Source organism: Myxocyprinus asiaticus, chromosome 27 (assembly GCF_019703515.2).
Source record: "Myxocyprinus asiaticus isolate MX2 ecotype Aquarium Trade chromosome 27, UBuf_Myxa_2, whole genome shotgun sequence".
Classification (NCBI taxonomy): Eukaryota; Metazoa; Chordata; class Actinopteri; order Cypriniformes; family Catostomidae; genus Myxocyprinus; species Myxocyprinus asiaticus.
This window is the reverse complement of record NC_059370.1, coordinates 12687809-12695418: the sequence shown is the minus strand read 5'-3', so window position 1 is coordinate 12695418 and position 7610 is coordinate 12687809. Positions and strand designations below refer to the sequence as shown.

At 38.3% G+C, this 7610-nt stretch overlaps 1 long non-coding RNA gene across 1 annotated transcript; it reads left to right on the top strand.

Annotated features, from left to right (window-relative positions):
• On the top strand, nt 1–2255 carry LOC127418311 (uncharacterized). Its single transcript, XR_007893405.1, has 2 exons — nt 1–1712; nt 1802–2255. It is a non-coding gene; the product is annotated as an uncharacterized LOC127418311 (long non-coding RNA).
• The last annotated feature ends 5355 nt before the right edge of the window (nt 2256–7610 follow it).

The window sequence follows — 7610 nt, the reverse complement described above, 5'->3', positions numbered from 1 at the left end:
TGGCATAACAGAGCCTCTGATTGTGCCAGTAACAGCCAGTCATCGAGGAAGTTCAAGATGTGCACACTGCTCAGTTTCAGAGGGGAGAGAACCGCATTGATGAGTGTGTGATTCAAATGTCTCAGATCCAGGATCAGCCGGAGCCCGCTGTCCTTCTTTGGGACAAGAAAATAACAGCTGTAAAACCCTTTTTGGACTTGACAATTTGGCACAACCTCTGTCGTGCTTTTCACAAGGAGATTGTGTATTTCGGCTCGTAACACTGGCGTGTCTTCGGACGAAACCATGGAAGACAGAACGCTGTTGAAACGGGGTGGCCGGCATGCAAATTGGATCATATAACCATGTTCGATCGTTTTTTGCACCCTTTCTGAAATACCTGTTAGGGCTCACCATGCGTCCGCATAATGGGACAGAGGGCAATTTGGTTTGCTCACCGTATTGGGAAGTGGTTTACAGTATGTTTGTGAGGTAATAGTTTAATCGAATGTTTTTGCCAATTTAAGCAGATTACTAGATCTGTGTTAAATATGTTAAGCTATTTTTTATATTGGGAAGTTGTTGCGCAAAATGTGTGTGCTTTGAAGAAGAAAAGGGCTCTTTATTGAGAATGTGTGAGCATCTTGTGCATTTGCAATGAGAGCTGTATTCTTTTTTGCATTCATTGCTTTTTTTATTGCATTTATTTGAGTGCAAGTCATAGAAACAACATTTTGAACAATATTGTGAACAACAATATTCCTTTCCCGACAAACAGCAGTGGAGAGATGGGGAACAGTGTTTAGTATCTCCAATCGAGCCTTCTTTGGAGCAGACCCGGAGGGAACCGCGGGCTCTGCTTTCTAATTCAAAGGGCTGTGCCCATCAGGAGCATTTTTGCTGTATGGGGGTTTTTTTTCGCCGGCACAAGGAGGGTACTGATACAGCTGCTTCTGTCTGGTGGCTCGGTGGCGGCAGGCGGCAGGCGCCAGCGCTGAGGCTGCAGGTATGGGGCTTTTAGTCAGGCACTGGCTCAAAACAGAGCGAGGGCGAACCAGCTGTGATGTACTCCGTTTGGGCATAAAGTGTCTCATAGCCTGTGACTGTTGCTGAGTCGTGACGTAACGCTCAGCAAACTTATTCACAGAGCCGCCAAAGAGGCCAGCTGGAGACAATGGAGCATCCAACAGAGTGGCTTTTTCCCTATTACTCATTTCTGTGAGGGTCAGCCATATATTTCGATCCAGAACTGCCAGGATGCCCATGGATTTGCCTGCGCAGTGACTTTCGTTGCAAGCAGCGCTAAGTCTGTAGCGGTGCGGAGCTCTTTGAATGTCTCTTGATCCCCAGCGTCAGAACCACTGCTCTTTCAGAGGGTCGGAGCTCGTCTCGCACATAGCGTATCGGAACACATGCGCTTCGTGCAGACTGAGGGGCTCACGGGCTGTGAGCCAGCACGAGGACCACTTCAAATTCATCCTGCTCGACCTCACAGCCCTGCAGTGCCTCGTCATGTGAATCCTCGGGTATCACAGAAGAGGCAGGTGGGAGGGTACGTGAGGCTGAATCGTCCCTCAGAATGAGGGCGATTCGCGAGCAAAGTGTCTTGAGACCCATGCCCTCGCAGTGAGGACAGTCTGTCTCCATGAGCGCTCATGCTGATCTAATGGCGGGATGTGCCTCTTGAAGAAGGAACACTTACGGAACGACATCTTTAAAAAAGACACGAACAAGTGAGTGACTCTTTTAGATATATAAATAAATATATATTTATATTTATTTCACACAATATACAATACACAATATACAACTGCATTGTAAGGATACACAAAACCTGCCGAAGCGCTGCGGGGAATCAGGATGCTGAGGCCCATTCACCTGTGAAGCATCAAGCAGCGAGGCAGTGTGATGTTTGCCGGAGCACTGCAGGGGAGCAGAAAGTCTTCCCGTGAAGATTCCACCCGCTGACTCGTGTATAACGACTGCGAAGTTAGAGGGCTTCTAGACAAGAGATGATCGCTGTCTTGAAGAAATTCTGAGGAAATGGTGTTCGTGCACCTGTTTTTATAGCGGACAGTTTCGGGGCTCAAACACCATAGCCAATATTAGAATATTGCCGTTATTGTAGAGAGGTTTCAACTAGCTTGTGTAACAAGGCATTCCCCTTATGCGTTAATAAACGCAATGTCAAGTGTACTGAGTCGTAAGGGAACATCATATTATGTGCAGTTGTAGTGCTTTCAATATAGCACAGAGTGAATATAATATACAAATCACTCCTTTTTGTTTTTATTAGCATTTTTCATAGTGTCCCAACTATTTTGGAATTGGGGTTGTAATAAAAACGTACTGACCTTTTCTGTGTAAAGTTATAGTCAATGTTACAACTTTGTTGCCAATGCAATGCAATGCCAACAAACCCTAAAACCCTAAAATGACTGTAAAAATTATAATTTAAACAACTTTACAGCTCAAATAATACATGAGTTTTAACAGAAGAATTAATGTGTGCTTTTATATAATTATACACTTCAAATTTCTGCCTTTAAACCCTCCAAAGACTGGCCCCATTCACTTCCATTGTAAGTGCCTCACTGTAACCACAATATTTGCTTCTTTTTTCTTTTCTTTTTTTTAAATAAAAGAAAAGGAGGGACGAGTGTAAATTAATTTTTGTGGTAATCAACATTATGCCACAAATGCTTTGAATTGAGCTTCACTTGTATTGAACCTGGAATCTTCCTTTAAATATGTATCTGTTTCTCACCCACACCTATCATAAAGCTTCTGAAGACATGGATTAAACCACTGGAGTCATATAGGTTTCTTTTATGCTGCCTATATGTGCTTTTTGGAGCTTCAAAGTTTTGATCACCATTCACTTGCATTGCATGGACCTACAGAGCTGAGATAACATTCTAAAAATCTTAATTTGTGTTCAGCAGAAGAAAGAAAGTCATACACATCTGGGATGGCATGAGGGTGAGCAAATGATGAGCGAATGTTCATTTTTGGGTGAACGTTTCCTTTAAGGCATATGTAATTGATGAGTAAGTGTTGCTTGAAGGGATCCAGTCCCGCAATATGGATCAGAAAAGACAACACATATGCCTAGTCAATACTGCCACCTATAGGATTGTAAGAGTAAATTCTGTTTTCAGAGGGTAAATTCAGGATATAAGTTTTAAAGAATATATCAAAAATGAATTAATGATGTAACAGATCATTCACTATTAAGAGAAATAATCTAAAATACAAAATATAAAGACCACATTGTGTTTATTTCCATAAACGAATTTCCAAATTAATTTTTATGCTTGCCATTTGATTTACGCTTTAACAAATCTTACTCTGTGCATGCAAATTTTTCTGTCACGCTTGTAACTTCATTTATGCTTTTACAAATCTTACTCTGCACATGCAAATCATTTAGGCACAATTTTACCTTCATAGTATTCATACTATTATTTTATTAGCAACAGCAGAACAGATAAACATTTAAATTTGTGGGTTCATTAATTGATATGATGTTCAACACTTACAGTGCAGTATTTATATATTACAGTATATATTCATATACAAGTATAAGTATTATATTAATATATACGTATTATTTTTAATATTTGTAGTATTTTAAAGATTCTAGTATTGCAAAAATAATTGCAAAATTTAGCAAAATTAGCTGCAAAAATAAAGGACAACTTGATTCTGTTTCACACATGACAATTAAAGACTGAGCACAAGCTGGTCCTGAATAAATTATTATGACAATTGTGCATGTGCACAATTTAATTTTTTATTCTGTGCTTGTACATTGTGGGATTTAAATGTATCCAAGTGGCTCGAGTGTTTTGACTACACTCACCAAAATTTGTTCAGATCCATTTAATGATTAAGTGACCATTTCTGGTGATGCCAGAAGGTGGTGACAAATGAGTGTTTTGTGTGAAATGAGTTAGTCACTGAATCAATGATCAAAAGAAAAATTGAATCCTTTAAATTCTACAGATCTACAAAGAGACTTCAGTAGAGGTTTTATGCATTATAAGAACAAATCAAATCTATAATTTCCCAACAGTTTGTGAGCTGCTGAGCATGTCTTATAATAATTATGAGTTTCAATGACGTCCGTATATTTTCATGAATAAAAAAGCATGTCTGCATATCTATTCACTTCATTAAAGTGCCTGTGTTCTAAGAACACAGCAGATCTATCTTTTTTCCCCCAGTTTGTCGACTGCACACCAACATAGAGGTAAAAAACAGGAGCTGATGTTAAAAATAGCTTTACATTTTAACACAGATCTAGTAATCTGCTTGAATTGGCAAAAACAACCGATCAAACTATTGCCTCACAAACATAATGTAAAAATAATATCTTAATGAAGACTTGTGCACTGATATAAACTCCACTTACAATGTGTGCTTAAAAGAAGGATTGTCCTTTGTTTTTCTGCAGTGCATTTCACAAAATGCTGCCAATCAGAAATTATATGCCGACAAATAACTCTCATTTGTGTGTTCCTCATCTCTAGATTATTAATTTAGATCAACATCAATGCAGATAAAAAACAAGGATAAATGAGCATTGTTGAAAGCAACTTTGTAGAAATGAACGGAGCCGTGTTGATCAGACTGTCTGACTGACTACCTGTTAGTAAGGGTTGTTTCAGCTCATGAAACTCACCTGTGATTGGCTGGATGGTCGCTCAGTCAGCCCAAAGTAACAAAACGCAAAGAATACTGTATACATATTCACCATTTGGACTCGGTATGGGTTTAGCTTGGAAAAGTGCTGGGGAACAAAAATCCCCCACGTCCCCAGTGGCTGCTACACCCTTGGGTCCAAGGATAAATATTAGATGTAATAACTGTTGCACTGTTTTCGTCCCATTTATCTATTATTCATTTTAAGCAGGTTTCAGTTTCTTGGTGTTTATGTTCGGTTTTAGATGGTTTGAGGCTAAAGCTCCAAGCCAAAGAGTGAGTGGTTCTCTCTTTTTCTTGTAAATATTATTGCTTGATTCCCTTCAACTAATTGTGTGTGTATTTGTGATGAATGAAATTAGTAAATTCCGTGTTTTTCTTTTTGTTCAGAGTTTATGTGCAGTGGTGGGTTATTTCTTATACGAATCTTGGAGTGACATGTGACAAGAAATGCTGTCAGACGTTTGAAGAAACACGCTTGATTATATTTTAAAGAAGAGACGAAAGAAAAGTTTAGTTCGCTTGATTTCCATGGAGCAGTTGGCATTGCATTGTAAATCTGTGGCTGAATAGGCCTACATAACCATACAAAGCAAATGACATGCAGCGACATTAATGAACTGTCCTGTGTGTCATCATAATTCACTACAGTTTCAGAAGTGATTTTTTTATTTTATTTATTTTTTTATGAATAACCAAAGGAGCTGGTAAAAAATAAAAATAAAAAAATAAAAAAAAAATAAAAAAATCAAAGTGGCTGATGAAATTGGGCATTAACAGCCAGTGTGTCCGGTGGGTGTAAAAGTCGTATTCCCCCCATAGTGTTAGCTATGAAAATAGCATATTAAATAGAAATTATATTTCACCCAAGTTATGCACCGTGAAATAACAGCAAAACAGCGCGCCTTTCAACTGCGTTGTGTTCGCTGGCTGTACACAACAACAAACACGGTGGCTGGTTTAGTCAAGATTCATGACTAAGGTGGTTTTCACACTGGGCACGAATCCGAGCATGATTGTTCCCGGCGACCCCGCAGTGTTGGTCTGGTTTCAGACTCATGTACATTCTGTCGAATCCCGGTGCTTTACGTCATCATGATGGAAAGCACAACGCGGGTCCCTATATTTGTGTTTATGTGTCATTATGCACACCAGAGTGAACGACACTTGCGCCTCTGTGCTTCGCATGCTGTAATTCAGCAGTTGTCCATGTCCAGGGGAAGGAGATTTTATCTGATGCTCACAAAAGACCTGTTTTGAGGACACAGCTGGTTGTACGCTCACTCACATATATAAAAGGCGCCTTACCTTTTTTTTGGTCCCGCAGCATTCCCCTGCCACTCAAGATGCACGTGTGTTTGTTTTTGTCCAACTGATGATGTCATCATGCTTAAATCGGCAAAACGCATGCGCAAGTCATTTTACTTCCTGTACAAGTGCGGACCCAAGTACTGGTTGTTTTCTCACTCATGCGAAACACGCCACCGTCCCAGTGCAACCAAATTTCCTCTTACAGGTAGTCTCGGGTTCGGTACCGCGGTGCGCTTTGCGGTCCGCATGACAGCTTTCACTTTACCAGCTTTTCAAGCAGAACCGTGCTCTTTTCGGACTAAACTGCCAGTGTGAAAGCACCCATGACTGTTATGAGCCGGTGCTTAAAACAGTGATTCACCAGCTCACGAGTTCTCTTTTTGAATCAGTTTGACGAATCCTTCAGTGAATGAACTTACTGAATTACTCGGAGGGGCTCAATGAATATGTGATTTTATACATGTTGCTGTCAGTCATGTCGAAATGTTTTGTGTACAAAGTTGATAAAATATGAAAATATATGATACAATTTTGTTAAAGATAATTAATAATTTTAAAAGTTATTTAAACAAAGTTAAATATTATATATATATATATATATATATATATATATATATATATATATATATATATATATACACACACGCACAGTATATATAATTTATAAATATAAACTTCAGCCCCCAAGCAGTGTCGCTTGGTCCAATCAGGCCCGCGACCCAAAATGAGTTTGACACCCCTGCCTTAGATAATTCACTCATGCAAACCGGGGTTAATAGGCATATAGTCTCCTGAGAGACCTCAACGCTGCATAGATGCTGCATTCAAGAACAGCTCCAATGGCAGCAACAAGCAACGAAAAACAACAACAACAACCGGAAGTGGCAAAATAAAACGTTTTTTTTTTTTTTTTTTTTAATATGGGACATTTTTGTAATATAAATAAACCAACCGTCTATATATTAATGATTTGCGAGGCACATGTATTTTTAAATATGATTATGCAGATTAATATGTATATAGTTTATGCAACCACCTCAATTGCATTAATTAAAGAGAATGACATGTTGCAAGTTCAAAAATAAAATCCAACAAATAAATCCATGCAGTATGTGAATTTTTATTAGCTATCAATATGATTTTTACATGTATGTTGTAATACAAGTGTATCTAGAAATACCACATCTACGTTTATAGTCATTTTTAAGACTATGGATGAGTGCATCATATATATGGTCCAGCAGATATCCAGAAAAATCCAGAATAGCCCTAGACAAGTAAACAGCCATGTCATCGAACATAAACAATTTTTTTTATCAACAATTTAAATAAAAAAATATATATGCAAAAATAAAAGGAAAAATAAATAAATAAATAATTTCAAAACAGATTGTACATCAAAAATTTTTTTTATCTCGCTTCCTTTATCCTATATAAATAAATAGATAAATAAATAAATGTTATATAAGTATTTATAAATATTTTTCGTATATTAGGACTTTCATACTAGTCCAAGGAAAAACTAATTCAACGGCTCCTTTCGGACTTTTATTATGAACGCTTGTGCAGTTGACGTTGTGCTCGTGTTCTCTGATTGCAGTGTTGCGCTTCAC